At 36.5% G+C, this 21,810-nt stretch overlaps 1 long non-coding RNA gene and 1 other non-coding gene across 2 annotated transcripts; both read right to left on the bottom strand.

The window, feature by feature from the left end:
* On the bottom strand, positions 1,958 to 12,871 carry LOC109227278. Its single transcript, XR_002068250.1, has 3 exons — positions 12,385 to 12,871; positions 5,731 to 5,733; positions 1,958 to 1,969 (listed from the first exon to the last, which is right to left on the bottom strand). It is a non-coding gene; the product is annotated as an uncharacterized LOC109227278 (long non-coding RNA).
* Positions 14,516 to 14,587, bottom strand: TRNAR-UCU. Its single transcript has one exon. It is a non-coding gene; the product is annotated as a tRNA-Arg (tRNA).

The following is a 21,810-nucleotide window of genomic DNA, read 5'->3' as shown; positions in this document are numbered from 1 at the left end:
TGAATTTTGGATATTTTGTTGTTGTTTGAGGTGTTTTAATGTTTGGATCAAGTTTGGATAAGGTATTGGGTCGTGTTTGTGCTTTTGGTTGAGGTCCCGGGGGCCTCGGAGTGATTTCGGATGGCTAACAGGAAGAGTTGGACTTGTGCAATTGCAGATTTTTTGCTGCTTCTGGTGTTTTTGCACCTGGGGTGTGGGGACTGCAGGTGCGGTATCACAGTTGCGTTGATTTGGATCGCAGAAGCGGAAAGGCTGAAGGAGGCTTGGAACCGCAGATGCGGAAGAATGGTCGCACCTGCGGAGCCGCAGATGCGGATATTAGACCGCAGATGCGGTTAGGCGGGATTTAAGTGAATTCCGTAGATGCGGAGAAGTGACCGCAGAAGCGGTACCGCAGAAGCGGGTATTTGACCGCAGGTGCGGTTATGACTAGGCAGAAGGTATATATAGTTCTTCTTCGCGATTTTTGAAGGGTTTATTCATTTTAACTTCGGACTTAGAGTTTTTGGGCGATTTTGAAGAGAGATTTTAAGGGAACTTCGATAAGGTGAGGATTTTGGACCTAAAACATACTTATATGGTAATATTTCACGGATTGGGACTGAAATTTAAGGAATTAATGGACTAAAAATGGATGTTTAGGGCTTGAGTTTAAGAGAGTTTAAATTAAGGATTTGAGGGGTCAATTGAACTCCGATTCTTGTGTTTTTGATATGTATGAACTCGTGGGAGGATAACGAACCTAATGATGTGAAAATTTCTGAGTTTCGAGAAGTGGGCCTGGGGCTCGGGTTTTGCTAATTTCGGGATATTTGATATTTTTCGATTTTTTCGCTTGGGCTTTGTTCCCTTAGCATATTGTGACGTATTCGTTCTGATTTTGGTTAGATTCGTCGCGCGTGGAAGCCGATTTTAGAGGCAAAGGCGTCGCGAGCTAGAGATTTAGCCGGTTCGAGGTGAGTAATGATGTTAAATGATGTCTTGAGGGTTTGAAACCCCGGATTTGCACATCGTAGTGCTATATTGAGGTGACTTGCACGCCGGATAGCGAGCGTGGGGTAGAGCACCATTGGGGAATGTGACTTGGTCCGTTCCGATTGATGAAATTATCGCTTATTTGACCGAAACTTATTTGTTATCATCATGATTTGGGCTAATTGCCATATTTTGGCTTCGTGCCAACTATTTAAATCCTTCAGGGACTTTGACTGATTTTTCCTCACTTCACTTGTTAAAAATCATATCCTCAGTCATGTTTCTATCTGTTTTAAACGATTTGAGCTTGTTATATCATTTTATTTCTAAATGAGAGGAATGTGTGGGCTGAGATCCCTATCTTCTATTATTGTGCCCGAGGGGCTGTGAGGTTAATGACTGAGAGGGGTTGAGAACCCCACGGTGAGGATATTATATATGTTATGGATCGGGCTGCGCGCCGCAGCAACATAGCGCTTGGGCTGTAGGAGCCCCTCCGGAATCTGCACAGCCCCAGTGAGCGTAGTCGACTATCTATATGGATTGGGCTGCGCACCGCAGCGATGTACGAATCGGGCTGCACGCTGCAGCGGTTATTCTGATTTTCTGTTATTGTGAGAGTTATGAGTCGAGTGCTGAGAGTGTGTACTAAGTGAGTAATACTGTGCCCGAGGAGCGAATTTTACTTGTCATTTACCTGTTAAATTACCTGTTTTTACTTGATTTAAAGAGATTTCATTCGACTTCTTCACTGGTTTACTGCTTTAAGTGATTTTACTGCTTGATATAGAATTGCTTTGTGCCCTTACGTGTTTTCATGCTTTCAGCCATTATTTATAATTATTACTCACTGGGTCGGAGTACTCACATTACTCCCTGCACCTTGCGTGCAGATCCAGGTGTTCCAGAGGCTGAGTGAGAGCTTTCCCGTTGATCAGCAGTTGCCGGAGTTATCGAGATAGCTGCATGGAATCCACAGACCCGATTTCTCCTTCTATCTTATTATTTTCCATATTCCTAGAACATTTCTGTATTAGGTTGTTCAGACTTGTGATAGAGGCTCTTGACTTGTGACACCGGATCGGTGGGCTATGTAGTGGTATTATCTTTGACTTTCGCATATTTAATTTACTGTTTCAAACGTTTATTATGCTAAACTGATACTTAAACTATGTTAGCTGGTAATGAATTTTATAAGGAATTGGTTGAGGTTGGTAGTTGGTCAGGCTTGCCTAGCGTTGTGTTGGGCGCCATCACGACTGGGGTTGGGGTCGTGACAATAATCGTGTTCAAGGTTGTATCAAGTATCAACTATCAATAAACTAATTGTCTAAGTTATGCAAATAAAAAAAGAAAAAGAAGTTTATTATAGAGACGAATTGTAAGTTGATTGCTTTGTATTTTTTGATAAGAAAGTTGACATGCTTTGGATTATCCTCACTTGGTAAGGATTTGTGGTTCAAGCCTCACTCTCACAACCTACATTTGGCTGAAATTAAAGCCTCACTAGCTAGGTTGTTTTCTCAGTTGTTGTTCAGAGGCTATTTTTGAGAGCTAGTCTCTAGAGTCAAATAGAGCTAGTTTGTAAACAACCTACATTTGGCTGAAATTAAAAATTTCACTTTGACCAAATTTTTTTTAAAGCGCAATTCATGACCAAGGTTGAACTCTAGACTAAACTCTGAATAGTAGGCGCTTAACCAGCAAGATATAGAGCTATTTGTGTTGCAGTGTCATTTATAATGTTTGTATAAGTATTCTGTTATTGCATATTATGTATACATTCATATACATACATACACAGTTTGACACAATGTGCATCCACCCCAAATGTCCACTAATATATCATAATCCAATAACTATTTAACGTTAGATAAAAGTCTCTTATCAACAACTGGAACCAACCCAAAGAATCACAACATATTAACAACACCATAGAGTAATATCCATTGATATATTAGAATCACAAATCACAACAAAAACACACATTAACTGATATATTTTAAATCAAGTAGATTAAATATTATTCAGAAAAATTGTATTTTTTTCCAGTTTTTCTAGTAGAAAACACGGGTGCCCCTGTGCACAAACACAATATATGTAAGACACATGTACCCTTTTTTCAAGGAAATTGACCATCTCCATCAACAGAATTTTTTGATTCCAGTTGCCTAAAAAAGCTTCTAGACTCAGACGGCAGATAACATAAGCACAAGAACCTATAAAGAACACAAATACAAAATTAAAAAAATACTGAAATTATCAAAGACTTTTCTGAGAATAAAATCGAGGATTCAACCTACCAATTTCTAGAACAAAATACGAAGAACCTGAATTATAGACTACAATTTTAGTAAGCTCCTAAGTAGTTTAGCAATTGGCTAAGGTCAAATCTATTAAATCAGGAAAACCATCCTATTAAAGTAACTCAACTGCAGCCATTACCTAAAAGTTATAACCTGGACAACAACATCAAACACATAAAACAGCAATTAGAATTATCAAGAAAGAAACTTAAAAATAGCAACCTGACCAAAGAGCTACCTACTGAGATTTCTCATTCATGAGTCAATGTTGCAAACAGAAAGAAAGCCTCCAACGATGTCGTTTCTTGGTAGAGACTTTGAGGGTGGAAACATGCAGAACATCTTGTCTATATGTTCTTGTTCTCACCGGTATTTACCTATTAGCCATGGCAGACAAGTAAGATCGAACGTAAAGTAGTGTCAGCCACCGTCCTAGAAAAAAATAAATTTACAGAAATGGGCTATAATAACGCGGGTAATATCATTGTTGTATGCTACTGGGTTATTCCAGTGATTTATGATATGGTTCGATTAACAGATCAAAAAACATATAATTTCCAATTATCACCTAAAAACCTTTCAAGGTTTTAAAAAAGAGCATTTCTTATAGAGTTTTGCAAAATTCTTTGTCATAGCTAGCTTTAAAAAACAATTGTGGTAGATAGAAGTTACTGATTCTCGGGAACCCATACCCGACACTTGCCCCAATTGTGGTACCTTGCCTGCTTCTCACTTTACTACAATGCTTCTTGAAGTCGTTTTTTTAATTGTTTCATTATTGATAAATATATTATTGTCTATCTTATAATTCAAAGGGTTGTCTCACCCACGAAAGTTGGATACTTGGATCACTCAAATATTTGAGTTCTTACATTGATCAAACATAAGATGAGAGAAGGAATAAAAAAGATTACAATATCAATCTTTTATACTCTACATGTCAGTCAAATACTGCAATTTTGGCTATACATATGAACAGATTACATGATGCCTTATAAATGCGTAAAATGTAAGACTTTCTCTTAAAGGGTGATATTTGTGATGCTAACTTCAAAAATCTTGAACTCTATTTGAAAGTTGTGAATTTGTGTGCAGGATGTAATGGAATAAGCTCTATACTTCTCAAAGGACAATCCCAAAAATTTTGCTAACCTGTCTCACAAAATAAAGAATTTTTCCAAAATTCATGATCTTGATGTTATATAGAGGTTCCTTCTCACAGTTGGAGAACTCATGAACCATCAATTGCTTTAAGTTATCGTCGGTATTCAGTATGGTATTTAATTCATAAATATCTAAATAAAAATTATTCCCTCTTTTTTGTCTATAGCCATACACATAGCATACATACTTACACAATGCAGATTTTAAATTACAACATACATATAAATATTATTGTTATTCTCATATCATTACTTCATGAACCCAGATTAAAGGCTAAATGGCCTCGTGGCCCCTTAAACTTGTACACGATTTTAAAGCCGATATATAAACTTTGGATTTTCCCATTTTAGCACATCAATTCAATCAGTTGAGTATAAATAAACCTCTTCGTCAGAGCGTGTAACTCAATTGCCTGACAGGAAGAACACACCAAAAGCTAAGACCATTTATTATTTTACATGTATCATCTGTGGGTCCCTTTTTTTAAAACTAATTTATCAAAATTTCTTTTCTTATTTTTCTTCTTTCACTATTTCTTCTACACATTTTAGCACCGTAATCCCAACATCACGTGACTGCCTCAATCAGCCATGAACTACTATAATTTCATTCCATCTTTCACTTCTAACAAAATCCATAAATCCATACCCCAGGTCAAAGAGTCGACGGTCCACCTACTAAAATTCCGTCAAGGCAACAAAAGAGCTGGTGAAGCTATGTCAAAGAAGGACATGAATGGTGAAATCATTAAGAGAAAAGAAGTCGAGCTGCGTTAATTTTTTGATGGTCTTTCTCTTTTCTCTATTTGTCTTCCAGTTTGAGATGGATACAAAAAGGAGAGAGGAAGTTAATGTGAGACAAAGGATTAACAGAAAATTTTAACAAAATCTATTGATTTTCTTTATTGTTCACTACTGCTGCCTGGTTTTGGAACCAAAAAAGGAAGAAGCAGAAAAAGATTAGCGGGGGAGAAAGAAAAGAAGGGGGTAAAAATGATGAGCTCTCGGCGCATGTAAGATGTTGAAGTAAAGTTTTGCCACCATCAAAGCATCTTCTATCTCTCATTTCTCAACGGATTAATAGTGCTCCATAATGAATTAAACATGGATAACCATAACAATAAAAATACAATATGGGCATAATATGGCACTTTCTGTACAATATGTGTGGAAGAGGACATAAGAATAGTGTATGGCTCTGGAAACATTGTCCAACCACAGTTAACTGTTATAAATACAATACCCAAATGCAAAGGAATTGTTTATATTTTCAAGCACACAAGCACATCCTAACCATCAGCTATGAGTAACTTGCTATAGAACCCAACTTGGTAGCCAACCTCTTACATTCCAAAATATCATTTAACTATGAGAAGACTTATATTACCACTTGTATACCTTCAGAAAACAAATAAACACCATTCAATTATGAAAATACAGGTGAATCAACCCTTTTACCCGCATTGGATCCCTTTTACTCTTCAACCAAGCTACCCTTCTTTATTTTTATTCACTGACATTCTATTTACCCCTCTATTTCTAGGCTTTTTTTCCTTTGATTTTCTCTATAGCTAGTGTCATATAGGTTTACTGCTTTGTCATCTTTAACTTATTCGATGAAGTGCAGGATAATGCTTTTATTTAACCCTGGCAAAAGGGAAAGTGAACAAATATATTTCAGTTCTGTTTTAGAATGAACTCGGTCAAGGATGGTAAATACCAAGCATTCCATTCTCAAGTTTCTCATTATGCGATAGTCTCTCACTTCTCATTTTTCTGGGATGTCTGTTATTCCTTATTTACATCTTTTTCGTTCTTTGTTTATATTTGTTGGTGCACAATCCAACAGTTGATGTAATTAAGGTGTTTGATGATATGCTTGGAAAAACTAAATGATTCTTGTGCTCCTCTATGAAAGGAAAATGCATGAAAAGTAGAAGCCATTGTTAAAGGAATATAAACAATTTGAATGGACAATTTACTGTTAATGTCCAGGTTTTAGGCAATAATGATTCTGGAATTGGATTGACTTTATTTGAACGTTCTTACAGGAATATTGATAATATTTGTTGAATTTCGAAGGCAAATTGACTGATCCTTTCCTTCGCAATAATTTTGCCTTTATTTTCAAGCTATGTCGGCCTAAAATTAATCTTAGTAAGCCTATTACTTCACTCCTAAGAGCTCTATGCTATTCAGGCTTTGCAGTAATATTTCTACCTTCAAGTTTTCTGATTAGCTTCATATTTCCTATGAATAAAAATCTTGATCAATGGATTTTCATGTTCTGTGGTAATATGAAATATAGAACATGTAGATGTTGGATCTTCGCCTTTTGTTCCAGGTTATTTTTGGAGTTGTCTCGACTCCATCAGCATACTATAGTTTGTAGTGAGTGTAGTGACTATGTATCCAAAGGGATGAGCTTGTGCAAACAAATGGAAGACTACGGAGCTATTAGTGAGATGTTACTCGAAAGAGAAAAAGAAGACTACATAGCTACTACAAAAATCTCACTTTCTAATCCTGCTGTTTTTAACTCATATGTTACCCAAGAAAACATATGGCTTTGCAGCAACACCTCCTGATACAAAATGTAGATGGTAGAAATTAGAATTACCGTAGAAAAAAATAATAAACTATTATGTCAGAAGAACTGTTGCAACACTGAAACAAAAAATTCAAAAGTACTCCTTCCAAAGTAGCCCGATTCTGATTGAAATGAGAAACTGGAGTATTCATCTCAACCAAGCTAAGAGAGGCATTCTTTATTAAAGCCTGCAAGATTGAAAAGTATGCAACAACAATGAAGAAATCAATATTATGGAATAATAACCGAGCCATAATTTATAGGTTACTGAAAATAACATATTTCACTAATATACTTCTATTGGGAACTGCATAACTGAGCCCCGAACCCGATCGTGATGGCGCCTCTCGTAAACACAAGGCCAGCCAGTTTAATCCAATTCATCTTTTAAAGCAGTTAAACAACACAAAATAGTCTAAACATGATTTAATAATTCTAACTAGCGGAAATATCAAGAATAATGCGGAAATCCAACCCAACACACCCTTAACTGGGGTGTCACAAGTCAAGAGCATCTACGAGTCACAGTACCGTCTGCTAAAGTCATAAACTACTACAAGTGTTTGTAGGAAACAAAAATTATAGAAGAGTAGAGACACGGGGCTGCGGACGCCAACAACTACCTCGTAATCTCCGAAAAAGCCCGCCTGGAACCGGAGGAAATCAACACTCCGGAGCAGAACCAGCTACGCCTGAATCTGCACACAGGGTGCAGGGAGTAAAGTGAGTACTCCAACGCAGTGAGTAATGAATATAAATAATAACTAAAAGCAAGAAAACACGTAAAGCATTCATAGATTGAGTTGTTGTCTATATCTGGGCCATGTTGGTTGTCCAACTCCCCTGGAGTATGTTCAAGTGTTCCCAGATCAATAATAATTTTGCCTCCTTTATTTTGAATGCAAGCCGTATCCGCAGTGACTGGAGACAAAATCTGATTGTTTGAGCTAGCACTACTACTTTCGTGCTCTTTTGTTTTTTCTTCCTGTTGAGCCTCAATCTCTTTGTCTTTGCCTGTAGTATTCTCTTTTATTCTGTTCTCCATGCTGATTTTTCCTTCCTTTTGTACATCTTCTATGATTTTCTCTTCTATTTGCCTTGACTTTTGTTTGATCCAAAGTCTGTTTTCAACTTTCAGACATTGGGTAGTCTGCCTTTTTTGTTTTCTTTTTCTTGTTTCTACTGTTATTCTTGTTTGGATTAGCTCCTTTTCCCTGGATAGTAGTAGTTCCATCATTTTTTCCTACCAGATTGTCTTTTGCAGGTTCTTTCTCTTGAATGTTTCTGTTTTGTGGAGTTGTCTGGTCATGTGGCGATTGTAATTGTTTCATATCAGTTTGTTTGGCTTCATTGTTGTTGGTATTTGAGCTCTCTGCCTGAAAGGCCTTCTTTTTCTTGTTCCTCTCTTTTCTAACTTGTGTGAATCCATCGTCCTTTTGGTTCTCATTGCGTGTTTGTGCCCCCACAATATCAGCCTTAATTCCTGCATTTCAAGAGTTGTTATTCCTTGCTTGATCTTCATTTTTCTCAGCCTTTTCATTGTCTCTGTTAGTTCTAGCATGTTCTCTCTTTCTTGCCTCGACCTTGTACCTTCCGAAATCATGTCCCTGCAGTTTACATGTTTTACAGAATGCTGGAACACCCTCGTATTCTAATTTTTTATCTCTGCCCTTCAGGCCTGTTGTATCACCTTCATTACCTACGAAGACAGAGTCTGGGAGAGATTTCATCAAATCCACTTCAACCCTCACTTTAGCTATGTGTGGTCTGGTTCTTGCAACGATAGCAATGTCCTCCTTCATTGGAGTGCCAATTTGTTCTAATACTTGTCTTAAGTAATCCCATTTAAACATATGGGAAGATAGTTCTGGTAATAATACCCAAATAGAGGCAAGGATGTTTCTTCGTTTGGATCGAAGTCGAGGGACCATTTGAACATCCGCATTAGAGCTCCAGAAATTCTCATGAATTGTTGGAAGTAGCCAGTGTTGAAGTCTGCTTCATTGTTAAATTCAATGAAAACATGTCTATAATCATAAGCCCCAATTCTTACCTTTCCTTTCAGAGGAATTTGCTCAATGAATTTTGTCCTAATAGTTTCAATTTTGGGTCTGCCCATTGTGAATTTTCCGACCAGAGTCCATTTGCAATTCTCCTCCAATAACCCATAGTATTCGGAAGCTTTAAAAATAACTGCCGGTTTGCCGTTGTTGGTCGTTTGCCTTGCCACAACGGTGTTGGTGTTGGTTGTATTGCAAGAGCTAGATGTTCCAGCGACAGCGGTGGAGTATGAAGTTTTTGGGTCAGGTGGTATAGCCACCGGTGGCCTTATATCTGTAGGTGGGTCTTTTGGCTGAGTGATACGCGCCGGTTGACCGGCCGGAGATGGTTCCACAGAGGTCGTGTGAAGTCACGTTTTTGTAGTTGAAGTTACCGTTGAGAGGAACTTTTTTTTCTCCAAATATTGTATCTACTTTGCTGATATGAGTATATATTTGAACATGAGGATATATTAATATTTGTGTGGATAAACGGAGTAGAGATGGATTAGGTAATACTTTGTCTTTAAGACGCTTATTCTTTTTTCCTTCTTTTTTTTCCCCCTCTGTTTTTATTATTTTCTCTTCTTGGTAAATTGTGCAATCTTGGTCTATTATGCGTTAAATATTTGACTAATAAGATTTAAGCAGATAAGGTCATGTGAGATGTGGCAAAGGTTTATTTCTACATTTCAAGTTTTGTTTTTCTTAGTAGATTCCAGAAGTTCTTAAATACTTTGTGTAATATGAGATTCATATAAAAGACTCTCCTACTGCAATGTAATTGATGCACTGAAGACAATGGAACATAGGCGGATCCGGAATTTAATTTTTATGGGTTCCTGCAACAACCTCGAGTAAATTTTCAATAGTAAGTGGGTTCACATTCAAACATTTATAGATATTTAGTAAATTTTTTGAACACATTTACACTGTTTGGATAAAAGCTACTAGGTTCACGTGAACCCGTAGGTCGCAAGGTGAATCTGACATTGCAATGGAAGATATCAGGTGCTTCTGCATTGAGTATGCTTCTTGCTTATTTGTCGTTCCTTAATTTTAGTGACATTAATCTTGTACTCTTTTTATGCTTGTGGGCAAAGAACTTTATTAATGCCTAGAACTCCAGGGAAAGGCGAGGGAACAAATAGAGGAGGAGAAGTTGCGCGCTTTGTTGGAAAAGCTAGCCATTCATGCATATTAATGTCTTAAAGCTTTGCAAAATATTGAAGTCGTCCTACGCGGTTCTAATTACATGAGTTTACCGCTTGACAACCACTTGCATTTTAGTGTTAAAAAAATATATGAATAAGATTCACAAACATAACACCGTTAAATTCGAGTCCATTACTCAAATGGTCACTCAACTATCCCAAACTATTTCCTAAAGTCACTTTTCTTTTGTTTGTAACAACAAAGTCACTGAACTAAGCATGTTGCACTCAGAAGGTCACTCAACTAGTTTTTCCAAATTTTGGACTGCCAAATACCTATTTTACCCTCTAAATTATAAACATTTATCTTCTTTTTATTTTTTTAAAACTTTTTAATATTATAATTTTTTCTTTTTTAATTTACATTATGAAGTTACCTATAGAATATAAATTTTATTTATAAATTAAAAAATAAAAAGTATTTAAGCATATATAATGCTGGAATAACAAAATAATGAGCATAGTAAAAAAATTAATTAGAATAATTTGTTAGTAATAATAATTTTAGTATTAACAACAAAAAATTAAAAAATTATTTACACAATGCAGAATGAAAGAAAATAAAGGTTGTAAAATATATATTTCATGCATGTAATATAAATATAATTATTTAAATAAAGGTAATTTTATAATATACATTATATATTCTTGAAAATTATACTAAATTATATTATATATTTTCCATGCACGATTTAACATAGCATATTTTACCATTTACAGATAGTCCCTACCATCGTAACTCTCGCTAACTGTCAGAGCGCAAAGAATGGAAACATGATCAATGAACATATGCAGTGTAAAAAATCTTGGAATTGTTTCATTCATAAAATCAAATAAGTCAACGCGGTTGCTAATCAAATAAATACATATATATGGTTGAGTAATGGCTAAACAACTTCGCACAAAAGGAAGTTAATGAAATCCTAAAACTATGGCAGTTTTTTGTCAGTTTCGAGATAAAAAATGAAAGGCACCTTATATGAATAATACATGCAGATCATCTGAAAAACTACACGATCATATGAGGCGTCATGTCAAATATAAATGCAAGTGGACAGTAACGCCTGCGTCCACCAAGAAAGGCTACATAATATGGACATGCTTGTTCACACCAAGGACTGCATCATTTAGTTCCCAGATTGCATCCTGTACACAGCAGTCAAATTACATAAACATTTTAGCTAACAATGTTAGTGAGGTGAAACTGATGCTCCTGATAAAAAAGAAAAAAAAATTATAAACCGCCCCTTAGTTACGTCTCAAAAATTAAATTTCTTTGACACCCAAAATCAATTTTCTTGCAAGTTTGCTACCTGATGCCACATATGTGATTTTAACAGATTATATTTTCTGTTTGACAGAGAGAAGAAACTTAATATCGAGATAAATGTATTCGAAACACACTTTGTTCTTCATATTGGTGACATATATCAAGAAATATTGCACATATACTGCAGCTTACTGTCATTAAGACTATTAATTAACAAATGCCACCACAAAACCCCTAATTTCATAACCTAGATCAAAGCTAAATTCTCTTAATGCAAATAACATTCACACTAAGTTTAAGGTGTGATATTACACTATTAGAGTGCGGGTTAACGAAATCTCCAATAGTTTCTTCATTGAGATCTTTCAAACTCACAAATCAAAGAGCTAATACATAGCATATAATTGCCATTGTATGTCAAGAAAAAAATAGAAACTCTCCGAGCTACAGAGCTCAAACAACGTGATGAATTCAATTTCTTGGGTAGAGGATAAAATAGAATCATCGCATACGGCATATTTTGCAATTTTTGGAAGTATTTAAGAGATTTTATTACGAATATATGATAATAATGTTGAATTGGAGCGATTGTTCTAATCAAGATATTATAGCTCACATCCCTTGGTAAGGAGAATTCAAGAGAAAAACTTAGCAATAAAAGCATCACTCTATTTCTAAAAGCACTTGTAGATGAGTTAGTAGCATCTCATTGAGATAACAAATTGGAGAGCAGTCACATGTATTAATAGAAGTGCAGTCACACTTAAAAACTATCATTTCCAGTTAAGATAGGGCATAAGGAGCCATTTTTGTAAATTAGAAAAGACCTTCTTTATTTCCTGCTAATTTATCTGCTAATGTCTACTGTTTTTACTTATCCAAAACGTCCACTGATGCAAAATTAAATACGATCTCTTTCCATACTTCACAAGAAGCAGCTAGTTCCGGGCTCCATTTGCAAGCCTCGCGAATAATTTCATTACCTTCCTGGGCGAGATCACGTCCTTCATTACGAGCTTGTACACATGCTTCTAGAGCTACTCGATTAGCTACGACACCTGGCGCATTACCCCAAGGATGTCCTAAAGTTCCTCCACCGAACTGTAGTACGAAATCATCCCCAAAGATCTCGGTCAGAGCAGGCATATGCCAAACGTGAATACCTCCTGAAGCCACGGGTAGAACACCTGGTAAAGAGACCCAATCTTGAGTGAAATAAATACCGCGACTTCGATCTTGTTCAACAAAATCATCACGCAGTAAATCAACAAAGCCCAAAGTTATGTCTCTTTCACCTTCAAGTTTACCTACTACGGTACCGGAGCGAATGTGATCTCCACCAGACATACGTAACGCTTTTGCTAATACCCGGAAGTGGATACCATGATTCTTCTGTCTATCAATAACCGCATGCATTGCACGGTGGATGTGAGGAAGTAGACCATTATCTCGGCAATAATGAGCCAAGCTAGTATTTGTGGTGAATTCCCTCGTGTAGTCATGCATTACGATCGGAACACCCAATTCTCTAGCAAATACAGCTCTTTTGATCATTTCATCGCATGTACCTGAAGTAGCATTCAAGTAAATAAGAATTGCTCAGATACCCGTGAGTGAGGCTTATTTGGGTCGTGTTATAAATGCCCTGGCTAAACCTATTGATGGTAGAGGTGAAATTTCAGCTTCTGAATTTCGATTAATTGAATCTGCCGCCCCGGGTATTATTTCGCGCCGTTCCGTATATGAGCCTCTTCAAACCGGGCTTATTGCTATTGATTCGATGATCCCTATAGGACGTGGTCAGCGAGAATTAATTATTGGCGATAGACAGACCGGTAAAACAGCAGTAGCCACAGATACGATCCTCAATCAACAAGGTCAAAATGTAATATGTGATTATGTAGCTATTGGGCAAAAAGCATCTTCTGTGGCCCGGGTCGTAACTACTTTACAGGAAATGGGAGCGATGGAATACACTATTGTGGTAGCCGAAACGGCAGATTTCCCTGCTACATTACAATACCTTGCTCCTTATACAGGAGCAGCTCTGGCTGAATATTTTATGTATCGTGAACGACACACTTTAATCATTTATGATGATCCCTCCAAACAAGCGCAAGCTTATCGCCAAATGTCTCTTCTATTACGAAGATGTCGTGAAGCTTATCCAGGAGATGTTTTTTATTTGCATTCACGCCTTTTTGAAAGAGCCGCTAAATTAAGTTCTAGTTTAGGTGAAGGAAGTATGACCGCCTTACCAATAGTTGAAACCCAATCGGGAGATGTTTCGGCTTATATTCCTACTAATGTAATTTCCATTACTGATGGACAAATCTTTTTATCCGCCGACCTATTCAATTCTGGAATCAGACCTGCTATTAATGTGGGTATCTCCGTTTCCAGAGTGGGGTCCGCAGCTCAAATAAAAGCCATGAAACAAGTAGCTGGTAAATTAAAATTAGAACTAGCACAATTCGCAGAATTAGAAGCCTTTGCACAATTTGCTTCTGATCTCGATAAAGCTACTCAGAATCAATTGGCAAGAGGTCAACGATTACGTGAATTGCTTAAACAATCCCAAGCAGCTCCTCTCACGGTAGAAGAGCAGATAATGACTATTTATACCAGAACAAACGGCTATCTTGATTCATTAGAAGTTGGACAGGTAAGGAAATTTCTTGTTGAGCTACGTACTTACTTAAAAACTAATAAACCTCAGTTCCAAGAAATCATATCTTCTACCAAGACATTTACCGAGGAAGCAGAAGCCCTTTTGAAAGAAGCTATTCAGGAACAAATGGACCGTTTTATACTTCAGGAACAAGCATAAAGAAATATTGATCACTTTTGTCTTAATCTTAATAAGAAAAAGGAATCAAGCGTCTTGGATTCAAATATTCAAACAGTCTTTTTTGCTATCGAAATCTAAAAAAAATATATATATATATGGAAATAAATTGCGTCCAATAGGATTTGAACCTATACCAAAGGTTTAGAAGACCTCTGTCCTATCCATTAGACAATGGATGCTTTTCATTCTGATTTTTTTTCGTATTTTAACTTTTTGTTTGAAAGAAAACCCAGAAAGAATCGGATGTGAATGAATTTTTGGAATTGTATATTCAATGATGTACTAATACTAATAAACTAAATTTGATTTAATGAATAGATTAAAATATTTAGAATAAATAGATATAGAGCGGGTAGTGGGAATCGAACCCGCATCGTTAGCTTGGAAGGCTAGGGGTTATAGTCGACGTCGATTCATTATTTTTAATGTCTCTAATTCAAAACCGAACATGAAACTTTGGTTTCATTCGGCTCCTTTATGGAGATGAGTCAATTTATAGATCTAAGATGTGAACAAAATTGAAAAAAAAAAAGAATTCTACCCATAACATCTATGTCAGCTTTTGGTCTGAATACAGATAAAACGAATAGCTTTGTAGATGATCCTTCTAGAAGAGGGGGATTCTAACAACCTTTCTAGTTATTTCGTTCTCTATTTCTATTTAATAGGATTCTGAGGAAAAGGATTTTGTTTCCACTGAGCTAAAACAATATGTTGATGTCTCTAGTAAACCAAAGTCATCGTTTAATAACTATTTTGCTTCAATTTCTTCTTTACAAATAAGAAATTGAAGATTTAGTTATGATTAGAAATCAACTTTCTATCTTCATCCATGGATCCTTTATTCATACTTATTCAATTGGAAGTATTGATCCAATTCCAAAATTATGTTTCGCAATTTCATAATCCAATTTTTCAATGTCTAAGTGACCCTTGGATACAAATCACGAGAATGTGTATTTGTTCTCGAATCTGTGATTGAGAGGAAAAGGAATCCTTTTAAGAAATAAAGTTTTTGATCGGAATACGAATCAAACCGAAGGACCCTTTAACTATTTAAGGGATAATAGAACGAATCACACTTTTACCACTAAACTATACCCGCTACAATCCGATTATTGTATACAAATGCAACTTTTGTCGAACAGGGGGATTGTGGTAATCAAGATAGGATAAGATAGGGTCGTCACAGAATCATCCAAATTAGAGTGTTGATCTTTTTTCCTGGGGGATTCCAATCCAATCGTCTCAGAAGAGAAGACTAAGCTCAGACGAATTGCAGTCCGCTCGCAATTACTACCACAAGAAAGTCGCCCCTATCTCTAAAGGGGCTTATGCACTCCACGACTTTCTTATGTTATGGGGTCTCGAAGGAAAGATAATGAGAGGCAAAGCATGTTAATGTTTTTACACAATCTATATTGTTTCCCTTTTCTTAACGGGAAAACCACATTTGTATATATACCTGTAATCTAGAGAAGAAATACGGTTGATAATTTTAAAAACACTTGAAAGTCCAAAAAATTTGAAGACTTCAATTTAGAGCTTTACTAACATGAGACTGGAGCATCATTAACTTACTGTGAAGAAGTCTATCAAAGTCTTCCAATCATGTTCTTTTTAGCTACCGTAACACAAAAGGAAAGCAGTAAGATCTGGATAATGCATTTTGAGTATTGAGAAGTTTATTTAATGAGACCACAAGTTCCCAATGGACTTGGGATTAGCATATAGTAAGCATCATTAATGATCTGTCATCATGTGCATGCACAAATATATGAAAGATTTGTTAGTAAACTTTATTTGTAAAATAATTGTGGAGAAAATAAAATAACATAAACAGAAATAAAAAAAACAGAAACAGAATTGAATCCGAGCCCACTGAATTCACAGTGTTTCCTTAAGAAATTTAATCTCCTCCTAGTACCCAAGGTTATGGATTATTTCCTCCCAGGATAGAACGAATTACACACTGGTGTAGTGGTACTTCAAACCCCAGTGTTTCAGCGAACACAAAGTTCGGTAGCAAATCACACTTACTGTTGCTTTCTTTGAAGTTAAAACAATGCAGAAGAAGGAGGAGAAACTCAGAAAATCGTATGGAAATTCTGAGAGAATAGACTTGTATTTATAGCCAAAGTTGACCTGAAATCTGAAGTGGTGCAAAACGGCCATAACATAAATGCCATAACATAAATGGCTATTTACACAACAATAAAGAGGGAAAATAAAGAAAATTGAAGAGGGTAGTTTAATTTTCAGTTACACAACTGAAAAACGGAAAACTGATTGGATTTAATATTAATATTTGTTTTAATATTAATATTCTATTATTAAAACGAATATTTAATAACATTTCTGTTAATATTTTACTATTAACAAATAAATTTGGTCCAAAAAATTAATCAATCAATTGACCGAAGCCAAAGCCGAGCGAGTGACAACGACGACGGCGCGAGGCTTGCCTTCTTCTCAACTCTATAAGAGCTAGAAGAAGAGAAATTGCTTATATACCCATAAAAAACCTCTTCATCTTCCAATATGGGACAATGTTCCTTCATCAAAGGGGGAAACTTAAAATTTCACTTAAAATTTTCATTTCACTCCATTTCCCATTCACCCTCTTTTAAGCATTTAATATACTTAAAACCCCAACAACATTTAAAGAAGATTCAAAGCTAGAGAATTCTGTGTGATCATTATTTTTGTGAACAGCAGGTTCATAAGATTATGGGTTGTTAGCTTATGAAATAGAAGCATTTTGTTATTTACAGACGAAGTCATCATTAAGTCACAACAACCATTTGAAAGCTATACAAACATGCATGTCCAAAAGATAATGAGCGAGAAGTGTTGGGCTATCAGAATACTTGGCCTCAGGCCCAATAAGGCAATGTTAGTGTTTTGGCCAGATATTATTTTATTGTACATAGCCATTAGTTAATTAGTTAGTTAGGCTTCTTTTTGTAAAGGACACACATATAAATAGAAAAGGGCTGAAAGGCTAATCAGATTTTTCGAGCCACAAATTCAGTCTCTCTTATTTTCTCTCTTCTCGAACATTCTACAAAACCCTAATCAGATTCTTTCCAAAATCTCATTCGATTCAGGATGTTCACATGGTATCAGAGCATGGATCCTGATTGATCTCGTTATGCTGAATCGAGCGATGGTACCCGCGTTCATTTTAGAGAAGAAAATTCAGAATCGTGTTTTTTATCTCGCAAAGTATTTTCTTCGAATTCTCTGCAATTTCTAGCTTATATCTTTTATCTCGGTTGATTTGAGGTTTTCTCTTGGTTTCGAGTGGCGACTGTCGTTGTTGAAGCTAGGGTTCCAGTATTCGTTTGAAGCTAGGGTTCGAGTTCACCGTCGAAGTTAGGGTTTTCGATTTCCAGCCTTCAAATCCTGGTTTTTTTGGAGACTCTCGTGATTATCAAGGTCGTACTCTTTTCGGTTGCAAAAGAGGCTGGTAATATCTTTTCTTCTCAAAATTTTGTGTTTTATAGTAGAGCTGATGTACTCCTCGAACTCAGGGGGTTGTTGTTGTGATATTTGTGTTTGGTGTATTTTGGATTGTGAACAATGGGTAGTACTGACGAAACCAGTAATATTACTGCTATTGATTCCTCCAGTCCAATGTTCCTCCATCCCTCCGATATCCTTGGGATTTCCTTAGTCCACACACCTTTCTCTGGTACAGGGTTTGGTGGGTGGAAAAGAAGTATAATTGTATCTTTGTCTGCTAAGAATAAAATTGGTTTCGTAGATGGTACTTGCCCCAAACCTGCTGAAAATTCTCCACACATCAAACAATGGAACAGATGTAATAATATGGTCATCTCTTGATTGACTAGTTCACTTTCTCCAAAAATTGCTGAGAGTGTTCAATATTCAGAAACTGGCGAAAGCATCTGGGAACAATTAAATAAAAGATATGGGGAAGTTAATGGGATGAAAGTTTTTGAAATAAAGAAAGAACTTGCTTCCACTATGCAAGGGGCTCTTGACATAGCTTCCTATTTCAACAAACTTAAGAAATTATGGGATGAATTGAGGGTAATGCATAGTAATAAGGTAAATGCTTATGGATGCCCTATTAGAGCAGAACTTCTGAAAGAAGAAGAAGAGGATAGAATCCACCAATTTTTAATGGGTCTAAATAAGATATATATATGTTGGGGGTTAGGAGTAATATTCTGATGATGCAACCACTTCCATCACTTGATGACACCTATAACATCCTCTTACAAGATGAAAAACAAAGACAAGTAAATCCTGGTCCAAATTTCAGTTCTGAATCTGCATCCTTTAATGTGTCTGGCCTCAACAACAAGGCATCTTTTGTTCAGCCTCAAAGACAATATACTCAAAGGGTTAATTTTGATCAGAGTAAAGGAAACCTGAGTAATCTCTTTTGCAAATATTGCAAGAAGCCTGAACACTTAATTGATAAGTGTTACAAGCTTCATAGGTTTTCTCCTAATTTCAAGTTTACCAAAGGTAAGAGAATTGCAGCAAATGCGACTACAGAATGTGAATGCTCCAATGACTCCAACCCAAATTCATCTGGCCACACTCCTAATGCCAACAGTGGTGTTATTGTGGCTTCTGAGGGTCAAAACTCTGCAGTGCTTGGTCTAACACATCAGCAGTACACTCAGTTGATAAATCTGCTTCAGCAATCTCAACTATATGATTCAATCACTCCACCTCATCTCACGGCATCTGCCAATTTTGCTGGTATATTGTTGTTTGATCCTGTAGTGTCTGGTTCTAGTTCTTATATGCTGACAAAAACCACCAACTCTACAAACTCTACAAAATTAATCTGGATAATTAATTCTGGTGCCATTGATCATATGACCTCAAATAAAGATGTCCTTTTCAATATAATTCCATTAACTATTCCATATCTAGTCTCTCTTCCAAATGGCTATAAAGTCAAGGTTACAAGTACAGGATCCTACTCATTAAATTAATCTATCACATTACACAATGTCCTTTATGTCCCTTCTTTTCATCACAATTTAATATCTGTGAGTAGACTGGTACAACATTTGCGTTGTATGAGTAGACTGGTACAACATTTGCGTTGTTATGTTCACTTATATTGGATGTTTTATCTAGGGCCATTTTCTGAAGAAGCCTCTGGAGCTTGGTAGAGTGGATGATGGACTCTACAAGTCAGAGTTGCCTTTGACATCTCTCCCACACAATTCTATTGCTGAAAATTTTAATTCTTGCAGCTTATATTCTGATGTTTCCCCCACTTCTGTAAATACTTCCATTTCAACTTGTAATAAAGCTGCACAAGATAATATGGACATTGTTTGGCACCAACGACTTGCACATGTTCCTTTTGTGAGAATGGAGACTATTTCTGCTATCTCTGTTTCTTCTAAACAATGTTTTCCTTGTAATGTATGTCCTATGGCTAGACAAACTAGGTTGCCCTTCCCTGACAGCGGCATTCAGACCAATAAACCTTTCCAACTTATTCATGTTGACACTTGGGGTCCTTATCACACACCTACTTACTCTGGCTCTAGATATTTTTTAACAATTGTGGATGATTTTAGCAGATCTACTTGGACTCACTTATTGGGGTCTAAAAGTAATGCATTCTCTCTTCTAAAAGCCTTTGTTCTCATGGTCAAAACTCAATTTAATGTGAATGTTCAAACCATTAGAAGTGACAACGCCTTGGAACTTGGTTTCAGTCACATAACCATTTCCTTCTTCTCTGATAATGGCATCATTCATCAAACCAGCTGCCCTCACATACCACAACAAAATGGTGTGGTGGAAAGGAAGCATAGAACTCTACTTGAAGCATCTAGAGCACTTCTCTTTCAGTCTAAACTACCACTTAGATTCTGGGGTGATTGCTTATTAACAACCACTTACATCATCAATAGAGTTCCTTCTAAATTGCTCAACAACAAATCACCATTTGAAATATTATATGGGAAAGTCCCACATTATTCTCACCTAAGATCATTTGGTTGCTTGTGTTATGCAACTGTACCAATTCCACAAAGAGATAAACTCCAACCAAGGGCAATGAGATGTGTGTTTCTGGGATGCCCCTTTGCCAAAAAGGGATACAAGTTATATTGTTTAGATACTCACAAATTTTTCATTTCTAGAGATGTTGTCTTTCATGATCTTGTGTTTCCTTTTGATAAGTCTTCTTCTTGTCCATCACCTGCTACGCAGTCCCATTCTCTTCCTCAGAGTGTAGTGATGAATCCCCCTCCTGACACTACTACTCCTGTACCTTCTCAGCCACCTCCTCATGTTATATCCACTGCAGATGTTCCTGTCAACAGTTCCTCTCCATCCTCTCCTATCAACAGTTCCTCTCCTGTATCACCATCTATTACTACTAATATTCCTAGTTCTGATTCTCAAGCTGCAACTTCTGCTCCTTTGCATTCTCCACCTAATTCTCCTGCCGTTTCCAATCCTGTTTCCTCTATTCAACCCCCAACTTTCAATCCTGACATTCTTCCTGTCCCTGTAACTAATGTCCCTCCATTAAGGAGATCTGACAGATCACATCATCTTCCTTCCTATTTACAGGATTATAAATATCAGCTACCTGCCTCTTTTTCTTGTTCTTCTGTTCAGCCTACTAAATCTGAACCATACACTTGTGCTCAGGAAGCTCCTATTCCAGCCTGGCAAGAGGCAATGAGAAAGGAGTTTGAGGCACTAGATGCCAATAAGACTTGGGATATTGTTGAACTTCTTGCTGGAAAGAAACCCAATGGGTGCAAGTGGGTCTATAAAATAAAATATAGAGCGGATGGTAGTGTAGAAAGGTATAAAGCAAGGCTTGTGATTAGAGGTGATACACAGGTTGAGGGAGCGGATTTCGCTGAAATTTTTTCACTTGTTGTCAAGTTGTCTACTGTTAAATGCCTTATAGATGTTGCTGTCAAGCAGGGTTGGTCTATGTTTCAACTTGATGTAAATAATGCTTTTCTTCATGGTGATTTACATGAAAAGGTTTATATGAAGCTTCCTCAAGGTCTTTCCATTTCTTCATCTTCCTCATCTGCCCTCTTAGTTTGCAAGCTAAAAAAATCCCTCTATGGCTTGAATCAAGCTTCCAGACAATGGTATGCAAAGTTGTCTCAAGCTTTGTGTTCAAAGAGGATACACTCATTCCTTAAATGACTATTCCTTGTTTGTAAAAGGGTCTTCTGGTAACATTTTGATTCTTGTTGTGTATGTAGATGATATCATTTTGACAGGGAACAATCTTGTTGAGATTTCTGCTTTGAAGGAATTCTTGGACAATGAGTTTAAAATAAAAGATTTGGGTCTGTTACACTATTTCTTGGGTCTGTTACACTATTTCTCTTCTTGACTCATACTCGACCTGATCTCT

The sequence above is a fragment of the Nicotiana attenuata genome, chromosome 6 (genome assembly GCF_001879085.1).
Source record: "Nicotiana attenuata strain UT chromosome 6, NIATTr2, whole genome shotgun sequence".
In the NCBI taxonomy this organism is placed as follows: domain Eukaryota; kingdom Viridiplantae; phylum Streptophyta; class Magnoliopsida; order Solanales; family Solanaceae; genus Nicotiana; species Nicotiana attenuata.
This window is presented reverse-complemented; position numbering and strand designations above follow the sequence as displayed.